General features: G+C 38.6%; 1 pseudogene; it reads right to left on the reverse strand.

The window, feature by feature from the left end:
• Window positions 1-18,422: 18,422 nt before the first annotated feature.
• Window positions 18,423-25,231, reverse strand: part of LOC130869311 (alcohol dehydrogenase class-3-like) — a 32,479-nt pseudogene continuing 25,670 nt past the window's right edge.

Below are 25,231 nucleotides of genomic sequence, written 5' to 3' on the forward strand. Positions count from 1 at the left end.
CAGCTAGATAAATTTCAATGAATCTCTCTCCACCAAAGAGAGAAAAGATGGGCGGGGCTCTACCAAATTTTGGTTTTGTATTTAAGTTTCAACCCATCATAAAACTTAGGTATGTTACACATTTTCTTTGAGAGGTATAAGAGTAAAAAGTGGTGAAGGAAGTCAGAAGAAGAGATATGTTTCACCAGGAGCATAAGGTGGTGGCAGTTTTTACAGGATCTGTATATGTTGATTCCCATGAGACAAGTTTTTTTTTTTAAAAAAAAATTAAATGTGTTATAGCAGATTATTGTCAGATTCACAAGGAATTTATATGAAATAAGAGATAAGATAAAAGCACTTTGGAAAGTATTGTACAACTTACAAAAGTAAGGAATTATAAGTCACATAGAAATACTGTGTAAGTTAGCTATTCCATTCTGTGTCTTTGAGTTGCTCACTGTAAACACTGTAGGTTTTCTTCAGCTAAGCTGTGAGACTAACTAAGAGCTCACTGAAAAAAAAATCACATTTATTGGAAACCTCTAGGCTGAAAACTCAGGTTTTCATATTCTTTTAATCTTCAGAAACATCCTTGAAATTAACAAGTAAATCTTGGGCTCAGAAAAGTCATGCAACAATTTGCATAGTTAATATAAGCAACATTGGGAATGCCAGGGAGATGGAGAAATTGGTTAGAGATCATCACATTACTCTGAATTCTCACCATGCCAGAAGCAAATCACTAAAACTCTCAGACACAGAATATTTAAACAACATTTTCTATTATTAATTTTTAAATTGATATACATACATTAATATTAATTTCTAAACATTAGGATGCCTAAACTATCAAACCAAGTTTTTTATATTTGCTCATGCAAACATTTGCCTTTATTATTTTGAATTTTAATGATTTTTCTGTAATAGGCACATTCCCCATAGGTAGTTTAGTTGTGATTCTTTACCATGATTACCTGGAGGAAAATACAGAATGAATGCTGAATTAATTAGTGATTATTCATCTAACTCAAAGATACGTTTGATCATTTGAAATCAGCAGATAATTTCTTGGGTCACCACTATATATATTTATCTTTTCATTTTCCTCTTTGTGCCATAAAACCCATAATTATCATCTCAGGGGCAAAAAAAAGGCATAGTTTCACATGAATTGTACTATTGTTGATGGTCCCCAAAGAAGTAACTATTTCAATAACAATGGAGTAAATTGTGATGGTCACTCTTGGGGAACTTCCAGAAAAAGTGTTTTGTATTAAAAAGTTCAGTATGTTTCACTAATTTTCATTTCTTTTTTTCTTTTCAAATTGCTATATATTCATCCATGTTATGTTTACTCAGTTTATATATTTTGTGCCTAACCCAAAGTAACTCCACAAAACACGGACTGACATGACTGTCTTAAAAGAGTAAATCTGAAAAAAAAGAAAAAAAAAATAAAAAAAAAAATAAAAAAAAAAAAAGAGTAAATCTGGGTACCTCGAAGTTCATGGCTAACTAGGGCAACCACAGAACTGCGATGTGTATCTGAGGTTACATCTCAGGTCTTCTCAGTTCAAACATGTTCTCCCAGCATGAAATGAGATGTCTGAAGAGATAAAAATGCATCACAGATCCTTAAAGAAAGTAACTATTGAAAACACTTCTGTATTAAATATTCTTTAGACTATCTTTACTTCTGTGATGATTCTGGTCATTTGTATTTTGCTTATACCGTTGAAAAACTTTACAATTTTATACACTATCTCCTATCATGCTGAATTCTTACAATAAATGACTTTCTTGATTATTAAAAATGTGTTGCAAAAGTTTATGGGAACCAAAAGTTCCGTTTCCCAGGGGACTCTTAGAAGAAAGTGAAAAAGCCTTGTTTCTATTCTCTTGTTTAAAATAAATACAACTTCCTTTTCAGAAAACCATTATATAAATTTGCTCAATGTTTAAACTAGCAGAATGTTATAATTGTGTATCCTGCAGTACATATCTTTGAGAATTTCTTGAATTTTGTTTTTCTCATAAAGCTGTGTTACACTAAAATTTCACTAGAAGTAAATGCTCTGATTGTGCCTGACTAAAATCTCAGAGTTTTATCATTGACCAAAGAAAAATCTACAACCCCTGAAAACTAATAAACTGATAGTATAAATGTTGGCTTCCCTGAGGGATTTTTTTCTTTACCATCCTTATTCATTTTCTCAATCAAAGGGGCATTGTAGTGGTCAGCAAAATCCAGACAAAGTTTTCCTTTTTGAGCTTAAGCTCCAAGCTAACTCAAAACCATAAAGTCCAAACAGGATAAGTAAGACCATGCCACTGAAATATATTGTGGGTTTTACTTCTGTATCAGATGGCAAGATGGCATTGCTATCATTAACTTATTAGGAAACAGACTTCATTCTTGGAAGTATCAAAATAAAAAACATGACTTTGAATAGGTTGTTATCTAGTAACTACACAGCTCCAAAAAATAGGTGGGCAGAAACGAAAGGTTAAAGGAAGACTCCCACAAATTATTAAAGAAATCATGGTATTATAACCATACAATGAGCTGTGTTGTACATTACAAATGCAGTATATATCTGAAAGAATCCTAAAACTAACCGGTTTCTCTTTTCTCTGCTTTCTTATTGTTCCCATAACCAAACTTCTTTGTTTAATTTGTGAACTTGAAATGAAGATGTCATGAACTTTCTAAGAGTAATGTTGCCTTTCTCATCACAGTCAATGTGTAACAGCATTCTGTTTAGGAGTTGAAGTCACATTTGTTAAAAACTTGGATAAACACTGCAAGTTAGAAAACTAGCTTCCATCACCTCAAGAACTGAAAAAGCAGTTTTGTTTTGGAAGAACAATGTGCTCACCTGATCTGTTAAGTAATGAATAACCTAAAGAAATGATGCAGAGATCATATGTGATGGATCTAGTCAGCCAGCATTTTACAAATGGCCACCAGTGCTATGATGTCAAATACCTGCATAATTGGGCAATTATTTTCCCCATTTTAATTTGAAGCTGTGGTTTTCTTGTATAGATAATGATGGTCATCAAGTGTATTAGGATTATTAGGAATTGATAGCAAAAATTTCTCAGTGTCCCTTGACAGAGCAAAGGATGCATTTTTCTCAACATAGGATTCTGTGAAGATTGATGATGGATATAGGAGTACATAACACAGGAAAAGTCAAAGGGATCTTAAAATAAATTAAACACGGTCCACACTAATTAAACATTAATAGGATCAAGGCACTGAGCTAGATAACATAAAAATGCCAAAAGTACATGCTTTGCCACACAGTGGAACATCAATTTAAAGAGATGATTCACATAAGGGTTCCCATTTTATATTAATAGCTACTTAATTGCCTTTGTGGCTTGGGGATTGAGTGCCCTATATAATAGCTAAATTTTCATAGATGTCCCTAAAATAAATTTATATATTATAATTTTGTTTCAAATGACTAATTCATGTGAAAACATAAAATCTTAAGTGCACTAAAACAAGTTTTTACAAACATATTTAATTTCCAATTACCAGGGCTTCATCTCATGAAAATCTTATTTTTAACTCAGTAATTTTATTTTATAAGAAATACATTAGAAATGATAGCAGATGTTGCCATTTAAATTATAACTACTCTAAAAGAATCTGCATTTTCAAAACATTCTGAGAATAACGTTAGTCTCCTTTTAAAGTACTGTAATATATTTTATCATGCCCAGCATAAAGGTCAGAATTTCAAACAGTATACTTGAATAAAGCAGGATTCACATGACTACCAAAAAGCATAAGCATCCCTGATGGGAAAATATCAAGAAAAGCATAAAACTATGCTGATAACACTGTCAGGATGCAACAGCAGGGCGCCCATTCATAAAAATAATACCCAGATTGTATACCGGGCATCCTTATCTTATGGAGAACAGAACATGACTCAGGTGATAAGAAAGTTAGAAAACCCAAACATCTGCTTGGGTCCTGGAGGAATAAATCAACATTTGAAACCATTCTAGTTACTATGGAGACCCTTAGGAGCTATTGGACACTGGTACAGCTTTCCTCGGAAGCCACCTTTTGCTTCTTGCGTTCATTTGAATTCATTGTAATGAAGGACAGGCTTGTTTACTTTAAAATGCAGGTGTCAGTGTCTCTGATCCTGTTTCCCTTTCTTCTCTTTGGAGACTTGAATATAGCAAAATTGAGGGTGTGAATAGTTATCATTACTCATCATTCTCTGTACAACAGATTCTGCCACCTCATAGACTCTGCTATGACAGGCCCATAAACAAGTATGCAGGCTTAGGTTAGCCAGTGGTCTCAGTTAAAGCCAAAGCACGTGATGAAATGCAGTGGAAAGAAACCAATATGATCACAGGAACTGCAGTCCACAAAGGCACTTAATGTTACAAAGGTTTGTCTTCGGTGTAACGGCACAAGGCTATAAGTTATATGTTATTAACTTATTAAAGAAAGTTTGGCTTTTAAGGAGGTTTTGGAGATGCAGACAAGAGGCTCTCTGGGTCTGGCTAATTAACCATAGCTGAGTTGCTAATCTTCATGATCCGTGAGAGACCATGTCACGAAAACAGTAAAAGGTAGAAAGCACTATAGGAAGGCATCACATACTAAGCTCTGGCCTCGATATACATGTATGTGTGTACACAAACACACACACACACACACACACTAGTCTAGTTAACTTATTTTTTCTCTTTTTTTGTAGAAAGTATTTTTATTAGGTTAAAATATTCTTTGATGAGCAGCAAGTATTTGTGTGGAGAGTTCAGAAAATCAACTTGTAGCAGCCTGTTTGGGCTCTGGGACAGGGTGCTGAGGGCAAAGTAGCCGGCGGGAATTGCTTTGCTCCATTAGCCTGTCTGCAGCAAGGTAAGCCCTTTCTTAGCAAGGTTACTGGCCACCAAATGAACCTGATCCTGTTCCCGGGGGACCCATCAGAGTGGTTGCCAGGTCCAAAGGAACCTGATCCTGTTCCGGGGAACCCATCAGAGTGGTTGATCCATAGGATAGCATTTGAAGGAAGAAATGGGCAGGCGCCAAGGCAAGAATTCCTCCACCAAACTGAAAAACAACATGAAAACACCAGAACCGCCAGGCGTTTAATCCCAGCACTTGGGAGGCAGAGGCAGGCGGATCTCTGTGAGTTCGAGACCAGCCTGGTCTACAAGAGCTAGTTCCAGGACAGGCTCCAAAACCACAGAGAAACCCTGTCTCGTAAAACCAAAAAAAAAAAAAAAAGAAAAGAAAAAAAAAGAAAAAAGAAAACACCAGAACCTAGTGTTCAGACAACAGAAGGTCTTGAACACCCTAATCCAGAAGAAGGGGGGAAAATTGACATTATGAAAGTGATAGAGTCCCTTAAACAACATGTAAAAAATGTCCTTATAGAAATGGATGAGAAGTATAACAAAAAGTTTGAAGAAATGAATAAATATGTAAATGATACCCTGGGAAACCAATAAAAAACAATCAAACAGGTAATGGAAACAGTTCAAGAATTGAAAACTGAAATGGAGGCAAGGAAGAAAACACAAACCGAGGGCCAACGGGATATGGAAAATCTAGGGCAACGAACAGAGACTATGGAAACAAGCATAACCAATAGAATACAGGAGATAGAAGAAAGAATGTCAGACTCTGAAGACACCATTAAGAAAATAAACGCACTGATCAAAGAAAACAGCAAATCCAACAAATTCTCATCACAATACATTCAGGAAATATGGGACACCATAAAAAGACCAAACCTAAGAATAATAGGGATAGAAGGAGAAGAATTACAGCTCAAAGGCCCAGAAAATTTATTTAACAAAATTATGGAAGAAAACTTTCCCAATATAAAGAAAGATATTCCTATGAATATTCAAGAAGCATACAGAACACCAAATAGACTGGATCAAAAAAAAACATCCCCTCACCATATAATAATCAAAACACAAAACATACAGATTAAAGAAAGAATATTAAGAGCTGCAAAGGAAAAAGGTCAAGTTACCTATAAAGATAAATCTATCAGACTTACACCGGACTTCTCTATGGAAAAAATGAAAGCCAGAAGGTCCTGGATAGATGTATTGCAGAAACTAAGAGACCATGGATGCAAGCCCAGACTACTATATCCAGCCAAGCTATTGTTCACTATCAATGGAGAAAACAAAATATTCCAGGATAAGAACAAATTTAAACAATACGTAGCCACAAACCCAGCCTTACAGAAAGTAATAGAAGGAAAATCACAACCCAAGGAATCCAACATTGCCAACACTGCCTATAATAACTCAGGCAACTAGTGACCCTTCACCAGCACAATTCAAAGAAGGGAAACACACAAACTCTACTACAAAAAAAAAATAACAACCGGAGTCAACAATCACTGGTCATTAATATCACTTAATATCAATGGACTCAATTCACCTATAAAAAGGCAGAGGCTAAGAGATTGGACACGAAAATAGGATCCAACATTCTGCGTTTACAAGAATCACACCTCAAACACAAAGATTGACATCTACTCAGAGTAAAGGGTTGGGAAAAGGTTTTTCACTCAAATGGACCTAAGAAACAAGTGGGTGTGGCCATACTAATTTCTAACAAATCTGACTTCAAACTAAAATCAATCAGAAGAGATAGAGATGGTCATTTTATACACATAACAGGAACAATTCATCAAGATGAAGTCACAAACCTGAATATCTATGCCCCTAATATAAAAGAACCCACTTATGTAAAAGAAACATTACTAGAACTCAAGGTTGACATCAAACCTCACACACTAATATTAGGAGACTTCAACACACCTCTCTCACCAATGGACAGGTCAATCAGACAGAAACCTAATAGAGAAATAAGAGAATTAATAGAGGCAATGAACCAAATGAACTTAACAGACATCTATAGGACATTCCACCCAAATAGGATAAAATATAAATTCTTCTCTGCAGCTCATGGAACCTTCTCGAAAATTGACCACATACTCGGTAATAAAGCAAATCTCTACAGATACAAAAAAAAATTTTAGTGACCGCATGTGTTTTATTTTTTTTATATTCTTTTTTAATTAAAATTTCCAACTGCTCCCCGTTTCCCATTTCCCTCCCCCTCCTCCCACATATTGCCCCCTCCCCCCACTCCCCTCCCCCATCCCCACTCCTCTTCTCCTCCCCCCAGTCCATTCCCCCTCCCTCTCGATACTGAAGAGCAGTCCAAATTCCCTGCCCTACAGGAAGACCAAGGTCCTCCCACTTTTATCTAGGTCCAGGAAGGTGAGCATCCAAACAGGCTAAACTCGCACAAAGCCAGTTCATGTATTAGGATCGAAACCTAGTGCCATTGTCCTTGGCTTCTCATCAGCCTTCATTGTCCGCCATGTTCAGAGAGTCCAGTTTCAACCCATGCTTATTCAGTCCCAATCCAGCTGGCCTTGGAGAGCTCCCAATAGATCAGTTCCACTGTCACAGTGGGTGGGTGCACGCCTCGTGGTCCTGATTTCCTTGCTCATGTTCACCCTCCTTCTGCTCCTCATTTGGACCTTAAGAGCTCAGACCATTGCGCCAAATTGGGTCTCTGTCTCTCTCTCGATCCATCGCCAGATGAAGGTTCCCGTGCCATTCTCCTTGGCCTCTCGTCAGCTCTCATTGTCCACCATGTTCAGAGAGTCCGGTTTTATCCCATATTTTTTCAGTAGCAGTCCAGCTGGTCTTGGTGAGCTCCCAATAGATCGGCCCCACTGTTTCAGTGGTTGGGTGCACCCCCTCATGGTCCTGACTTCCTTGTTCATGTTCTCTCTCCTTCTGCTCCTCATTATAACCTTGGGAGCTCAGTCCGGTGCTCCAGTGTGGGTCTCTGTCTCTATCTCCATCCATTGCTAGATGAAGGTTCTAAGGCGATATGCAAGATATTCATCAGTATGATTATGGGATAAGTTCATTTCAGGTTCCCTATCCTCAGGTGCCCCAATGAACTAACTGGGGACATTGCCCTGGGCATCTGGTAGCCATTCCAAGTTCAAGTCTCTTGCCAACCCTTAGGTGGCTCCCTTAACTAAGGTATGAGTTTCCCTGCTCCCCTATCCAAACTTCCTTTATCCCCAATCACCCCGATTCCCCCAGTTCCCCTCATCCTCTCCTTCACACTTTTCTCTCCCCATCACCCCTCATCCCCATCCCACCCCACCCCCAAGATTCCAATTTTTTGCCCATCAATCTTGTCTATTTCCCATAGTTGGGAGGATATCTATATGTTTTTCCTTGGGTTTACCCTCTTGTTTAGCTTCTTTAAGATCACAAATTATAGACTCAGTGGCCCCTATCCATGGCTAGAAACCAATTATGAGTGAGTACATCCCATGATCTTCTTTTTGGGTCTGGGTTACCTCACTCAGGATCGTATTTTCTATTTCCATCCATTTGCATTCAAAATTCGAGAAGTCATTGTTTTTTACAGCAGAGTAGTACTCTAACGTGTATGTATTCCACACTTTGTTCATCCATTCTTCCATTGAAGGGCATCTAGGTTGCTTCCAGGTTCTGACTATTACAAATAATGCTGCTATGAACATAGTTGGACAAATGCTTTTGTCATATGATAGGGCATCTCTTGGGTATATTCCCAAGAGTGGTATTGCTGGGTCCAGGGGTAGGTTGATCCCAATTTTTCTGAGAAACCGCCACACTGATTTCCAAAGTGGTTGCACAAGTTTGCAGTCCCACCAGCAATGGATGAGGGTACCCCTTTCTCCACAACCTCTCCAGCAAAGGCTATCCTTGGTGTTTTTGATTTTAGCCATTCTGACAGGTGTAAGATGATATCTCAAAGTTGTTTTGATTTGCATTTCTCTGATCGCTAAGGAGGTTGAGCATGACCTTAAGTATCTTTTGGCCATTTGAACTTCATCTGTTGAGAATTCTCTGTCCAGTTCAGTGCCCCATTTTTTAATTGGGTTAATTATCCTTTTAAAGTCTAGTTTCTTGAGTTCTTTATATATTTTGGAGATCAGACCTTTGTCTGTTGCGGGGTTGGTGAAGATCTTTTCCCAGTCAGTAGGCTGCCTTTTTGTCTTAATGACAGTGTCCTTTGCTTTACAGAAGCTTCTCAGTTTCAGGAGGTCCCATTTATTCAATGTTGCCCTTAATGTCTGTGCTGCTGGGGTTATACATAGGAAGCAATCTCCTGTGCCCATATGTTGTAGGGTACTTCCCATTTTCTCTTCTATCAGGTTCAGTGTGTTCAGATTGATATTGAGGTCTTTGATCCATTTGGACTTGAGTTTTGTGCATGGTGATAGATATGGGTCTATTTTCATTCTTCTACAGATTGACATCCAATTGTGCCAGCACCATTTGTTGAAGATGCTTTCTTTCTTCCATTGTATACTTTTAGCTCCATTATCGAAAATCAGTTGTTCATAGGTTTGTGGGTTAAAATCCGGGTCTTCTATATGATTCCATTGGTCAACTTCTCTGTTTTTATGCCAGTACCACACTGTTTTCATTACTGTAGCTCTGTAATCGGATTTGAAGTCAGGGATGGTAATGCCTCCAGAAGTTCCTTTATTGTATAAGATTGTTTTGGCTATCCTGGGTTTTTTGTTTCTCCATATAAAGTTGATTATTGTCCTTTCAAGATCTGTGAAGAATTTTGATGGGATTTTAATGGGGATTGCATTGAATCTATAAATTGCCCTTGGTAGAATTGCCATTTTTACTATGTTGATCCTCCCAATGCAAGAGCAAGGGAGATCCTTCCATTTTCTGGTATCCTCTTCAATTTCTTTCTTCAATGCCTTAAAGTTCTTGTCAAATAGATCTTTCACTTCCTTGGTTAGAGTTACCCCAAGATATTTTATGCTTTTTGTGGCTATCCTGAAAGGTGATGATTCTCTTATTTCCCTCTCTGCTTCCATATCCTTTGTGTATAAGAGGGCGACTGATTTTTTGGAGTTGATCTTGTATCCTGCCACATTACTAAAGGCATTTATCAGCTGTAGGAGTTCTTTGGTGGAGTTTTTGGGGTCACTCATGTACACTATCATATCATCTGCAAATAATGCAAGTTTAAATTCTTCCTTTCCAATTTGAATCCCCTTTATCCCCTTATGTTGTCTTATTGCTATTGCTAAAACTTCGAGAACTATATTGAAGAGGTATGGAGAGAGTGGACAGCCTTGGCATGTTCCTGATTTTAGTGGGATGGCTTTAAGTTTCTCTCCATTTAATTTGATATTAGCTGTCGGCTTGCTGTATATAGCTTTAATTAAATTTAGGTATGATCCTTGTATCCCTAATCTCTCCAAGACTTTTATCATAAAGGGATGTTGAATTTTGTCAAATGCTTTTTCAGCATCTAATGAAACAATCATATGGTTTTTTTCTTTCAGTTTATTTATATGATGGATTACATTGATAGATTTGCATATGTTAAACCAGCCCTGCATCACTGGTATGAAGCCTACTTGATCATAATGGATAATTTTTCTAATGTGTTCTTGGATTCGGTTTGCCAGAATTTTGTTGAGGATTTTTGCATCGATGTTCATGAGTGAGATTGGCCTGTAATTCTCTTTCTTGGTTGGGTCTTTGTGTGGTTTTGGTATCAGAGTTACTGTAGCTTCATAAAAGGAATTTGGCAATGACTCTTCTGTTTCTATATTGTGAAATACATTAAGGAGAATAGGTATTAGGTCTTCTTGGAAGTTCTGGTAGAATTCCGCATTGAAACCATCTGGTCCTGGACTTTTTTTGGAAGGGAGGTTTTTGATAACAGCCTCTAATTCTTCACGACTAACAGGTCTATTTAGGTTGTTCACCTGGTCCTGGTTTAACTTTGGTATATGGTATTTATCTAAAAAAGTGTCCATTTCTTTTACATTTTCCAGTTTTGTGGCATACAGGCTTTTGTAGTAAGATCTAATGATTCTCTGAATTTCCTCTGTGTCTGTGGTTATGTCCCTCTTTTCATTTCTGATCTTATTAATTTGCAAATTCTCTCTCTGTCGTTTGATTAGTTTGGATAGGGGTTTATCAATCTTGTTGATTTTCTCTAGGAACCAGCTTTTTGATTCATTGAATCTTTGAATTGTTTTCTGTGTTTCTATTTTGTTGATTTCAGCCCTCAGTTTGATTATTTCCAGTCTTCTACCCCTTCTAGGTGAGTCTGCTTCTTTTTTTTCTAGAGCTTTCAGGTGGGCTGTTAGTCTCCAATGTGCGCTTTCTCTGTTTTCTTTAAGTAGGCAGTTAGTGCTATGAACTTTCCTCTCAGGACTGCTTTCATAGTGTCCCATAGGTTTGAGTATGTTGTTTCTTTATTTTCATGGTCTTCAAGGAAGACTTTAATTTCTTTCTTTATTTCTTCCTTAATCCAGGTATGGTTCAGTAGTTGACTGTTCAGTTTCCATGAGTTTGTAGGCTTTCTGGGGGTAGCATTGTTGCTGAATTCTAGCTTTAATCCATGGTGATCTGATAAGATACAGGTGGTTACAGATATTTTTTTGTAACTGTGGATGTTTGCTTTGCTACTGAGTATGTGGTCGATTTTTGAGAAGGTTCCATGAGCTGCAGAGAAGAAGGTATATTCTTTCCTATTTGGGTGGAATATTCTATAGATGTCTGTTAAGTCCATTTGATTCATTACCTCCAATAATTCTCTTATTTCTCTGTTAGGTTTCTGTCTAATTGACCTGTCCATTGGTGAAAGAGGAGTATTAAAGTCTCCTACTATTAATGTGTGTGGTTTGATGGCTGCCTTGAGTTTTAACAATGTTTCTTTTACGTACGTGGGTGCTTTTATATTAGGGGCATAGATATTCAGGATTGAGACTTCATGCTGATGAATTGTTCCTGTTATGAGTAGAAAATGTCCCTCTCCATCTCTTCTGATTGATTTAAGTTTGATGTCAACTTTTTTAGAAATTAGTATGGCCACACCTGCTTGTTTCTTAGGTCCATTTACTTGATAAGCCTTATCCCAACCCTTTACTCTGAGTAGGTGCCTGTCTTTGTTGTTGAGGTGTGTTTCTTGTAAACAGCAGAATGTTGGATCCTGTTTTCGTATCCAATCTCTTAGTCTGTGCCTTTTTATAGTCCATTGACATTAAATGATATTAATGACCAGTGGTTGTTAACTCCGGTCACTTTTTTAGTAGTAGATTTTGTGTGTTTCCCTTCTTTGAGTTGCGCTGGTAAAGGGTCTCTAGATGTCTGAGTTATTGTGGTCATTGTTGGACTCCTTGATTAGTGATTTTCCTTCTGTTACTTTCTGTAAGGCTGGATTTGTGGCTACGTATTGTTTAAATTTGTTTTTATCCTGGAAAATTTTGTTTTCTCCATTTATAGTGAACAATAGCTTGGCTGGGTATAGTAGTCTGGGCTTGCATCCATGGACTCTTTGTTTCTGCAGTACATCTATCCAGGACCTTCTGGCTTTCATGGTTTCCATAGAGAAGTCAGGTGTAAGTCTGATAGGTTTACCTTTATAAGTAACTTGGCCTTTTTCCTTTGCTGCTCTTAGTATTCTTTCTTTATTCTGTATGCTTTGTGCTTTGATTATTATATGGCGAGAGGATGTTTTTTTTTGATCCAGCCTATTCAGTGTTCTGTATGATTCTTGAACCTTCATAGGTATATCTTTCTTTAGGTTGGGAAAGTTTTCTTCTATAATTTTATTAAATATATTTTCTGGACCGTTGAGCTGCGCTTCTTCTCCTTCTTCTATTCCTATTATTCTTATGTTTGGTCTTTTTATTGTGTCCCATATTTCCTGAATGTTTTGTGATGAGAATTTGTTGGCCTTGCCATTTTCTTTGATTAGCGTGTTTATTTTCTCTATGGTATCTTCAGAATCTGAGATTCTTTCTTCTATCTCTTGTATTCTGTTGGTTATGCTTGCTTCTGTAGTCTCTATTCGTTTACCTAGATTTTCCCTGTCCATCTGGCCTTCTGTTTGTGTTTTCTTCTTTGCCTCCATTTCAGTTTTTAAGTCTTGAACTGTTTCCACTATCTGTTTGATTGTTTTTCCTTGGTTTCCTAGGGTATCATTCACTGATTTACTCAATTCTTCAAACTTTCTGTTATACTTCTCATCCATTTCTATAAGGGCATTTTTTACATGCTGTTTAAGGGCGTCAATCACTTTCATAAAGTCAATTTTATCTACTTCTTCATGATTAAGGTGTTCATGTCCTCCTGTTGTGAGGTCGCTGGGTTCTGGTGGTTTCATATAGTTTTTCAGGTTGTTGGGTGAATTCTTGCATTGGCGCCTGCCCATCTTTTTCTCCGAATGCTCCCCTATGGATCTTCTTTTACCGGATCAGGTCTCCTTGCCTACTGATGTACCTTCCCAGTGATGGCACTCTGCAGTGATAGCTCTCCTGGTGCTCCAGTGATGTCTCTCCTGGTACCAATATCAGATCTCCGTGCCCAAAGACGGCTCTCCTGGTACCGAGATTAGCTCTCCCACTGATGGCTCTCCTGGTGCCAAGATCAGATCTCCGTGCAGGTTGGGTAGTTCGTAAACAAACCCCTTGCCTTGCTTGTTGTAGGCAGGCCAGTGAAACAAAGGAAGTCTCGCCTGCCTACTTGCCCTGAGGACTTGCCCCCAGCACCAGACAGACTGAGCTGGATGGTGTTATGTGCCCAAAGAGGAAAGGGGGCAGAAAGAAGAAGGGTTCTGGATGCAAGAAGGGTGGGACAAGAAGAGAGAGGCAGTATGCAGGGTGTAGAGCCCCTGCAGGGAGCCCAGGGAGTATAGGGTGGGGGATGAGGAACTTCAGAGTTCCCTGTCCAGGGCTGCTTCTGCCACCGCCAGTCACAAACTCACCCCACTGCTGTCTCTCCTGGTGCCTAGATCAGATCTCCGTGCAGGTTGGGTAGTTCGTAAACAAAGCCCTTACCTTGCTTGGTGCAGGCAGGCCAGTGAAACAAAGGAAGTCTCGCCTGCCTACTTGCCCTGAGGATTTGCCCCCAGCGCCAGACAGACTGAGCTGGATGGTGTTATGTGCCCAAAGAGGAAAGGGGGCAGAAGGAAGAAGGGTTCTGGATGCAAGCTGGGTGGGACAAGAAGAGAGAGGCAGTATGCAGGGTGTAGAGCCCCTGCAGGGAGCCCAGGGAGTATAGGGTGGGGGATGAGGAACTTCAGAGTTCCCTGTCCAGGGCTGCTTCCGCCACCGCTGGTCACAAACTCACCGACCGCATGTGTTTTATTGGATCACCATGGATTAAAGTCAGAATTCAACAATGAGGCTACACCCAGAAAGCCGACAAACTCATGGAAACTGAACAGTCAACTGCTGAACCACAATTGAGTCAAGGAAGAAATAAAGAAAGAAATTAAAATCTTCCTTGAATTTAATGACAATAAGGAGACAACATAGTCAAACCTATGGGACACAATGAAAGCAGTGCTAAGAGGAAAGTTCATAGCACTAACTGCCCACTTAAAGGAAACGGAAAAAGCACACATTGAAGACTTAAGAGCACACCTTAAATCTCTAGAACAAAAAGAAGCAAACTCACCCAGGAGGAGTAGAAGATTGGAAATAATCAAACTGAGGGCTGAAATCAACAAAATAGAAACACAGAAAACAATCCAAAGAATCAATGAAACAAAAAGTTGGTTCTTGGAGAAAATCAACAAGATCGACAAACCCCTATCCAAACTAATCAAATGGCAGAGAGAGAACACGAAAATTAATAAGATCAGAAATGAAAAGGGGGAGATAACAACAGACAGAGGAAATTCAGAGAATCTTTAGATCTTACTACAAAAGCCTGTATGCCACAACATTGGAAAATGCAAAAGAAATGGACATCTTTTTAGATAAGTACCATATACCAAAGTTAAACCAAGTCCAGGTGAACAATCTAAATAGACCTGTTAGTCACGAATAATTAGAAACTGTTATCAAAAACCTCCCTTCCAAAAAAAGCGCAGGACCTGATGGTTTCAATGCAGAATTCTACCAGAACTTCCAAGAAGAGCTAGTACCTATACTCCTTAATGTATTTCACAATATAGAAACAGAAGAGTCTTTGCCAAAATCCTTTTTTGAAGCTATCAGGTTACCCTGATACCAAAACCACACAAAGACCCAACCAAGAAAGAGAATTACAGGCCTATCTCACTCATGAACATCGACGCAAAAATTCACAATAAAATACTGGCAAACTGAATCCAAGAACACATTAGAAAAATTATTCATTATGATCAAGTAGGCTTCATCCCAGAGATGCAGGGCTGGTTCAACATAGGCAATTCTATCAATGTAATACATCATATAAATAATCTGAAAGAAAAAAACCATATGATCATTTCATTAGATGCGGAAAAAGCATTTGACAAAATTCAACATCCCTTTATGATAAAGGTCTTGGAGAGAGTAGGGATATGAGAGTCATATCTAAATATAATAAAAGCTATTTATAGCAAGCCGACAGCTAACATCAAATTAAATGGAGAGATACTCAAAGCCATCCCACTAAAATCAGGAACACGACAAGGCTGTCACTCTCTCCATACCTCTTCAATATAGTGTTTGAAGTTCTAGCAATAGCAATAAGACAACATACGGGGATTAAGGAGATTCGAATTGGAAAGGGAGAAGTTAAATTGTCGTTATTTGCAGATGATATCATAGTATACATAAGCGACCCCAAAAACTCCACCAAAGAACTCCTACAGCTGAAAAACTCCCTTGGTGATGTGGCAGGATAGAAGATCAACTCCAAAAAATCAGTTGCCCTCCTATACACTAAGGATAAGGATGCAGAGAGGGAATTCAGAGAAGCATCACCTTTCACAATAGCCACAAATAACTTAAAATATCTTGGGGTAACTCTGACCAAGGAAGTGAAAGATCTATTTGACAAGAACTTTAAGTCTTTGAAGAAAGAAATTGAAGAGGATACCAGAAAATGGAAGGATCTCCCTTGCTCTTGGATTGGGAGGATTGACATAGTAAAAATGGCAATTCTCCCAAAAGCAATCTATAGATTCAACACAAAACCCATCAAAATCCCATCAAAATTCTTCACAGACCTTGAGAGGACAATATTCAACTTTATATGGAAAAACAAAAAACCCAGGATAGCCAAAACAGTCTTATACAACAAAGGAACATCTGGAGGCATTACCATCTCTGACTTCAAACTCTATTACACAGTTTCAGTATTGAAAACAGGTTGGTATTGGCATAAAAAACAAAGAAGTAGATCAATGGAATTGAGTAGAAGACCCGGATTTTAACCCACAAACCTATGAACACCTCATTTTCAATAAAGGAGCTAAAAGTATACAATGGAAGAAAGAAAGCATCTTCAACAAATGGTGCTGGCAAAACTGGTTGTCAACCTGTAGAAGAATGAAAATAGATCCATATCTATCACCATGTACAAAACTCAAGTCCAAATGGATTAAAGACCTCAATATCTGTCTGAACACAATGAAGCTGATAGAAGAGTAAGTGGGAAGTACTCTACAACATATGGGTACAGGAGATCACTTCCTACATATAACCCCAGCAGCACAGACATTAAGGGCAACATTGAATAAATGGGACCTCCTGAAACTAAGAAGCTTCTGTAAAGCAAAGGACACTGTCACTAAGACAAAAAGGCAACCCACTGACTTGGAGAATATCTTCACCAACCCTGCAACAGACAAAGGTCTGATCTCCAAAATATATAAAGAACTCGAGAAACTAGACATTAAAATGCTAATTAACCCAATTATAAAATGGGGCACTGAACTGAACAGAGTATTCTCAACAGAAGAAGTTCAAATGGCCAAAAGACACTTAAGGTCATGCTCAGCCTCCTTAGCGATCAGGGAAATGCAAATTAAAACAACTTTGAGATACCATCTTACACCTGTCAGAATGGCTAAAATCAAAGACACCAAGGATAGCCTTTGCTGGAGAGGATGTGGAGTAAGGGGTACACTCATCCATTGCTGGTGGGAATGCAAACTTGTGCAACCACTATGGAAATCAGTGTGGTGGTTTCTAAGGAAATTTGGGATCAACCTACCCCAGTACCATTCTTGGGAATATACCCAAGAGATGCCTTATCATACTACAAAAGTATTTGTTCAACTATGTTCATAGCAGCATTATTTGTAATAGCCAGAACCTGGATACAACCTAGACGCCCTTCCACGGAAGAATGGATAAAGAAAGTGTGGAATATATACACATTAGAATACTACTCAGCGGTAAAAAAACAATGACTTTTTGAATTTTGCCTACAAATGGATGGAAATAGAAAACATTATCCTGAGTGAGGATGCACATGGGATGTACTCACTCATAATTGGTTTTTAGCCATAAATATAGGACAGTGAGCCTATAATTCGCGATCCTAGAGAAGCTAAATAAGAAGGTGAACCCAAAGAAAAACATATAGTTATCCCCCTGGATATTGGAAGTAGTCAAGATTGCTGGGCAAAAATTTGGGAACTGGGGGCTGGGGTGGGATGGGGGAAAGGGGAGATGGGGAAAGAAAAGTGAGAAGGGGAGGATAGGGAGAACTTGGGGGAATGGGATGGTTGGGATAATGGAAGGTTGGATATGGGAGCAGGGAAGTATACATCTTAATTAAGGGATCCATTTTAGGGTTGGCAAGAGCCTTGACTCTAGAGGGGTTCCCAGGTGTTCAGAGAGATGTACCCAACTAGGCCATTGGGCAGCTGAGGAGAGAGAGCCTGAAATGGCCCGATCCTATAGCCATTCTAACGAATATCTTGCATATCACCATAGAACCTTCATCTGGCGATGGATGGAGATATAGATACAGAGACCCACATTGGAGCAATGGACTGAGCTCCCAAGGTCCAAATCAGGAACAGAAGGAGGAAGAAAATGAGCAAGGAAGTCAAGACTGCAAGGGGTGCGCCCACCCACTGAGACGGTGGGGCTGATCTATTAGCAGTTCACCAAGGCCAGCTGGACTGGGACTGAAAATGCATGGGATAAAACCAGACTCTCTGAATATGGTGGAAAATGAGGGCTGCTGAGAAGCCAGGGACAATGACACTGGGTTTTGATCCTACTGCACGTACTGGCTTTGTGGGAGCCTAGTCTGTTTGGATGCTCACCTTCCTAGACCTGGCTGGAGGGGGGAGGACCTTGGACTGCCCACAGGGCAGGGAACCCTGACTGCTCTTTGGACTGGAGAGGGAGGGGGAGGGGAGTGGGAAGTGGGGATAGGGGGAGGGAAAAGGGAGGCGGGGAGAAATTTTTAATTAAAAAAAATTAATCAAAAAAAAGGAAAGAAAAGAAAATCAACTTGTGACTATTTATTTGCCTTGTTTTGATTACAGCCATGATTGCACACATTCCTTCTAGTGGTTTCCTGCAAATCTGTCTCTGTTCCTATCTGATCACAGGAGAAAGTACAGGAAGGACAGCGTTCTCTTCTCAAGGTAGCATTTTTAGAAGAGTTCCAGTGCTTTTTCCCTTATTCATCAGGTAAAAGAATTTGCTAATTTGGTCCAAGAACTCATTGCCAGGCACGAACTCAACTTCTATGTTTATGGTCATATATTCGGACAGCAGCTTTGAGAAACTCTCTACTCTTCTATCCTCTAAAGGTGATGTGTGTTCTTTCACCAGGTGAAAGGGACGAGTGAGGATTTCTTCACCTGAAGCAGCTAAGCCAACCACCACACTGACCCGCTGACCCAAACTCCACCCATGCACCCCCACCCACCCCCACCACCCCACCCCCCATCACCCCACACACACACACACACACCCCGCCTTTGCGGGTGCCTGGAGGGCTGCTTTCATGCCCTTCATACTGTCAATAGGTTTGAAGGAGTAGTTCACTCCTCCCATCTGGTATCTCAGTGAGTACTTCCTGGATGGGTTTACAGAAATCTTGGGGGTTAATACAGACAGAGGACCCAAATGCTTTGGTCTTTGAGAATTTGTCTTTATTGATGTGATGTCAATGATCTGGAATACATCAGCCACTTTACATACCATGATCACCGCCAATTCCCCTGCTTCCAGGACAAAATGGAACAGACAGAACCAGTCTCCATCTTGGCAGTGTTTGCAGCTGTACTGTAACCAGTTGAAATGCCACAACCGAGAAGGCAGGCTTTATTTAGAGGGGCTGTAGGGTCAGTTTTAGCGGCAGAGACGTCAACCATAACAGTGTACTCAGAAAAAGTGCGGGTTCCCGTGAAATGACAAAAGGACTTTCCTTTGCAGGCAAATCTGCCAGTACCATCTGGCATTAATCCTTACTCTGGAACGACTCTCGTGTTCTGGCAAAGGTTTGTTTTAGGACTTAGACAAAAGTAAAACGGGATGACACTATCACCTGCCTTATGTTTAGTAACCCCCTCACCAACGCTTTCCACAATTCCAGCATCTTCATGTCCCAAGATCACCGGGACACACCCCTCGAGATCAGCTCTGCTCAGGGTAGAGGTATCGGTGTGGTAAATGGCAGTGGCATTGATCTTAATTTGACTTCATGAGCCTTTGGAGGTGTTACTTCTATCTCCTCTATGTAGAGAGGTTTTCCGGCCTCCCAGGAAACTTCAGCCATTCACCTGATCACCTGGTTCTCTCCTTCAACAAGTTAGGGTTCGTGCACTGATCATCTACCTATTTCTTCTCCTTAAAAAATATGTGCCACCATAAAAGGAGACTATCTCTACCTATGCATCTATCTACCTAACTATTGCTCATTTAGGGACTGCTATGTCTACACTCAAGGCTATACATTTAATATTATAACATTCCATTTTGGGTTCTTTAACTGGTTGATAGCACACATTTGTACAATATGAGAAATCATAGAAAGTATAGCATAACCATTTCATAGCACATAGATACATGCAACCATATCCAACTTTTTCACATGGATTCTGGGAATCAAACTCAGATCAACAGATTTGTGTAAGGGCTTTCCTACTGAGCTATCCCTCTAGCCCATAATTACATGACTCTTTAAAAGTAGAAATAAAGAATTTAATCCACAGTGATGAGGACTTTATTAGCTACAGTTACTTCGGGTACATTCTATATTTCTTTATTCAGTCTCAAATCTTGATTATTTTATAATATTTAGAAGCAGATATTATTTGCTATACCAATAATTGTAAAATTGTAACTGATATTTTTCTTACTACTTTATCCACTTTGCTATTGGTAGTGTTGATGAAAAGGATGATAACAGTGATTCTGTAAAATCTTCAGAGTGACGCCCATGCTGGCCATGCCACAAAAGGGACTCAGAGAAATAAGTGTTCTTAAAATGTTTATTTATAGTATGAATAATAGATGAAAAGTAAATGTTGTCAGTGATTCCCTAGAAACAAGATGCAGGGAATGCTGACACATGAAGTATTAGGAACTGAGAAGCAAATCTAAATCTTACCACTTAGGGACCCTTGGAGCTGTTTCTATTAGATAAAGACATATGGGGAAACTGCTAAAATTATACAAAGCAACCAACCAACCATTGCAAAAAAAAATCCATTAAAATCACACAGAATTCAGCATAATTAAACTGAACATTTTTTAATGAAAAATCACTATTGTTTTGTGTTTTAAATGCCAAGGAAATCTGAGACAGATTGTTTGCACAACACAGATGTCTGCAAACACAGCCATGAGGAAAGTCACAGACCCTTTCCTCCAGAGGTGAAACGGATCACCACTGTGCATGCCCTCATTCCCTTCATTCTCATATTGTTTGTTGTTTGCTTGTTTATTTGCTTTTTGAGGCAGCTCTAGCTCTTCCTGAAATGTGAGGTGAAGAACATGTGTAAACTTGATGAGTGTCATCAGGAAAAAGCAAAAGAGAGTTCTGTCCTGTCCTGTGCTGTGCAAGCATCCCATATCAGAGGCCCTGGGAGCATCCAGACTCTGGACAGGATTTAAAGTCAGAGACTTAGAACCATATACACTGGAGAGCTTGGCCTAAAACACTCATTAAGTTTACACATGTTCTTCACCTCACATTTCAGGAAGAGCTAGAGCGGCCTCAAAAAGCAAATAAACAAGCAAACAACAAACAATATGAGAATGAAGGGAATGAGGGCATGCACAGTGGTGATCCGTTTCACCTCTGGAGGAAAGGGTCTGTGACTTTCCTCATGGCTGTGTTTGCAGACATCTGTGTTGTGCAAGGAGCCGAAGCAGTAAAACACTCTAACACAAGGTAAAAAGCAGACAAATGGGCGCCCACAAGAGGAACTTTAAACTGAAGTTATGAGGGAAAATGGCCCACAAGAATACCATTTGATTATGGTATTAAATAAATTTTCTGGTTTTCTGAGCCCATATGCCCAAATTTAGTCAGCTTTTGTTATGTGTTTTTGCAATAACAAATCTGATCCACCCCTAGTAGGACATGAGGTTTGAAGATATTAATGAGGAGTGAATATTTTAGGGCATCAGCAGGTTGCCTTTCCATAGCATAATCTATAACTTAAACCTGCATTTTTCTGAAGTTTTCATATGTTAAGATTCATCTTAAGTAGAATTTCTGGTAGATACCCCCAGAAATGACCTGTTTCTGGGCTCTGCATACATTATAATAATCTTTAGGTCTATTCTCATGTTGCACTGTCCTTATTATTGCAGCTTTATTTTAAGTCTTAAAAATCATACACAGCAACTTCTTGGTCTTTGTTATCTTCTAATAGAAAAGGAATATTTTCATATACGTTGCACAAAGTCAGAAGTATCTATCTGATTTTAAAACCAGAATGTAATGGTTTGAATAAAAATGGTTCCCATGGGTTCATATATTTGAATGCTTGGTTCCCAGTTAGTAGAACTGTTTGGGAAGGATTAAGAGGTGTGGAAGTCTTGAAGAATATGTGTATAATCCCACTTTTCACTCAACACTGAGCTACTAATTATATTGAGTGCTAACAATCCATATTTTTGAGAACAGAATATATATATATATATATTCAAAACTGCATAATAATTGAAGAAAGTAACTCAATAGTTTTTTTATATATTTCATCATCCATTTACATATCTCTTATGAAATTCATTGCTAGGATTTTGTCAAACTGAAATATAGCTTACATTTATACAAAAATTTGTACATGAACATCTATAACAGCTTGATTGTAATTGCCAAGGATGGCACACAAGGGGATATTTTGGTGATTATGAATTTTCATCATCACTAAAATACCTGGCATCTTCAATATGCTGGTAATTACCTGAGTGTACAATTTTGTCAAATATCATTAAATGTCTCTTTAAGGTGGGAAAGTTTCCTCTATGGTAACCATACCTCACTATACTTCATTTAGAAATGCTGCAGTCATTTCTAAAATTACTCCAAGAAAGGTGATTTTTAAGGTGGACTGGAAAACTGTACCTGAATAAGGAAAATAGTATTGTTATTAAAGTCCACAAGGACTTTGATTTCCCAGGATCCAGTTTAATGAAGAATGATTCATTGATGGCGGCCTCAAGAGCACCTGTGTTACTTTGTCTCTCATCTTTTCCATCCATAATTTCAAAGAGATGAAATTTCCTGCCTCCTGGAGAGGGACAGCCGAGTGACAAGAACCAGCATAACGCCTCACACAGTTCATTCACAGCTTTTACGGAACAAATTCCGCTTTCAAGATGTGAGCATTTCTTAGTTTTATTTGGAAAGTCATTACCTGATGAACAATTCTTGCTCAAGAGTGCCTTATCATGACAAAGTTCTCTTTAAGTCATAGTTATGTATTTCTTCTGAACAAAACACTGGCTTTCACTACAGGACAAAGAACATCACAGTATTCTAGAACTCTGGGGTAAAAACCGTCTTATTTTAAATAAGTCATTTTATAGACAAAAGCTAGAGAGGCAACTATAAATGATACATGGAATGCCTTTCACTCATTATATATGCACCTTCCAGAAATTATTTTCAATGCCTATCATCTCTGTAATCCTGGCATGTAAAAGACATTATATCTTAAAATATCATGAGTTTCATAAAGATGATGAATGCGCAGGCATAGATATTTAAGAAATAACACAAATGAAAACCACTTCTGGAGATGACCACAATACTTTATGTATATATAATGTATGCTGTATATTTAGTATGTATAAACATATATATATATATATTTATATATATTACATAAACATAACCCCTACAGCATTTAACATGTTATATCTGCCCTCATTGGTTTCAAAATACATAAAAATCATTCTAGGCTGTGAAATTATTAGGGATAAGTTTGCATTATTATTGGAGTCTTTATTTAATTTGCTTATTTACAGACTTTTCTTATTAAAGTCACTTAGGTCTCAGAAGGAAAAGGGAAGAGTACATGTTTAAAGACCACAGAACCCAGAACCATCTGACCTGTGTCAAGTGACAGCCAACCACTGTCCGAAGGGTAACCACAAAAGGAGAAAATGGATATCCTCACCATCTGGTACGAGCTAATGAGAGAATGCTGTTAAAATTGTTTTCCAATAGATAATCAAAGCTATAGATGATATAGGTCAGGTAGGTACAAGTGAAGTATAGATACAGGGGTAAAGGATTAGCAAGAACTATGAATGACTTTCCTGTAAAATTACAAAGTTAATAAGTAAATATCATGAATTTGAAGCAAGAAAGGTATGTGACATATGCTTTATGTTCAAATATAAAAACAATTTATATTTTCATGAGTTTCATAATTAATTACAACCTAATTTACCATTTTGATCACATGGAAAAACTTATTTTTGAACCTTTTAAATTTATATGACTTTTTATATGTGTAGATTTAATAAACAAGTGTGGGAATTTAAAAATCTCGAAAGAAAACTAAAACTTCAAGGAGAATTTCTTGAAAATTATATTATTGCTAAGAGAGAATCTAGCAGGAATCACAAATATGAATGCCCACATGGGCCAGTGATTTAAAAAAGTGAAATGAATGAGTAGTGTAAGCAATCGTGTGGTGGTCTGGTTTTTAACTCACCAGAAATAGAAAGTACATTATTATTTCTAAATTCTACAGAGTCTACAGTCTTTACTGTGGTGGTGGTGGTGGTGGTGGTGGTGTGTGTGTGTGTGTGTGTGTGTGTGTGTGTGTGTGTGAGAGAGAGAGAGAGAGAGAGAGAGAGAGAGAGAGAGAGAGAGAGAGAGAGAGAGAAATTGAATTTTATTGTCATTACTTCTATGTGTGACTGAGACATATTTGCTGGAACATGGGCAACTCATCAGTTGCTACATTACTAAAAACAATGACACCTCCTTCCTCCCAGCATCGCTTCTGTGCCCTTGATATCTCTCAGGGAAGGGCGGGGTCTGATGAGCCACTCAGTCTGCATAATGAATGGTGACAGGTTCAACCACCTGCAGGTATCAGTCCCTAAAGCTACCTCTTCAGTGTTAGCATACTCTCAGACCATCTCTCTAATCTCTCTTTCCTAAGACTCCCTGAGCCTTGGAAGAGGTGTGCTAGAATTCTAGCAATAAATTAGAACCTTATTCCTCATTATGTAAAATATGATATTGAAGTTTATTAAGTAAAAGGATTAGAAGGTCTTTCATGTAAAAGGCTAATGCTTCCTTTGAAAAGAAAAAATGGCACAAATACCCATTCAACCAGCACAAAGTGGTTCTCTATCATCCACTCTAAATTTCAGACCTTCTCTGATGGAGGAAGGTCATTGCTTAATTAATAAAGAAACTGCTTGGCCCTCATAGGTTAGAACATAGGTGGGTGGAGTAAACAGAACAGAATGCTGGGAGGAATAGGAAGTGAGCTTAGATGCCAATGCAGCTGCTCTCCAGGGCAGACGTGATGAAGCTCCGACCCAGGATGGACGTAGGCTAGAATCTTCCCAGTAAGCACACCTTGGGGTGCTACACACATGAACAGAAATGGGCCAAGCAGTGTTTAAATGAATACAGTTTGTGCGTTGTTATTTTGGGGCATGAGCTATCCAGGCGACCGGGAGCTGGATGGCAGGAACGCAGCCCGCAGCTCCTTCAACACTTTCTTATCATGTATCACATATATTTCCTTAGCATGTTTGACAGAGGGTTAATAAGAAAAGTTCACAGGCTTCAACTTTAATAAGACACGAAGGTAGCAATCTTTAATGCAGCTTTTTCGAAATCTCCTTAACATGACAACTATTAACAATATAAAAATCTTAAAAAAAAACCTCTAGATTTTTCTAGACTTTAATCTTATCACCTGAAAAGAACTGACATTACAAAGCTGCTGGAAAGG

Source organism: Chionomys nivalis, chromosome 2 (genome assembly GCF_950005125.1).
Source record: "Chionomys nivalis chromosome 2, mChiNiv1.1, whole genome shotgun sequence".
Classification (NCBI taxonomy): Eukaryota; Metazoa; Chordata; class Mammalia; order Rodentia; family Cricetidae; genus Chionomys; species Chionomys nivalis.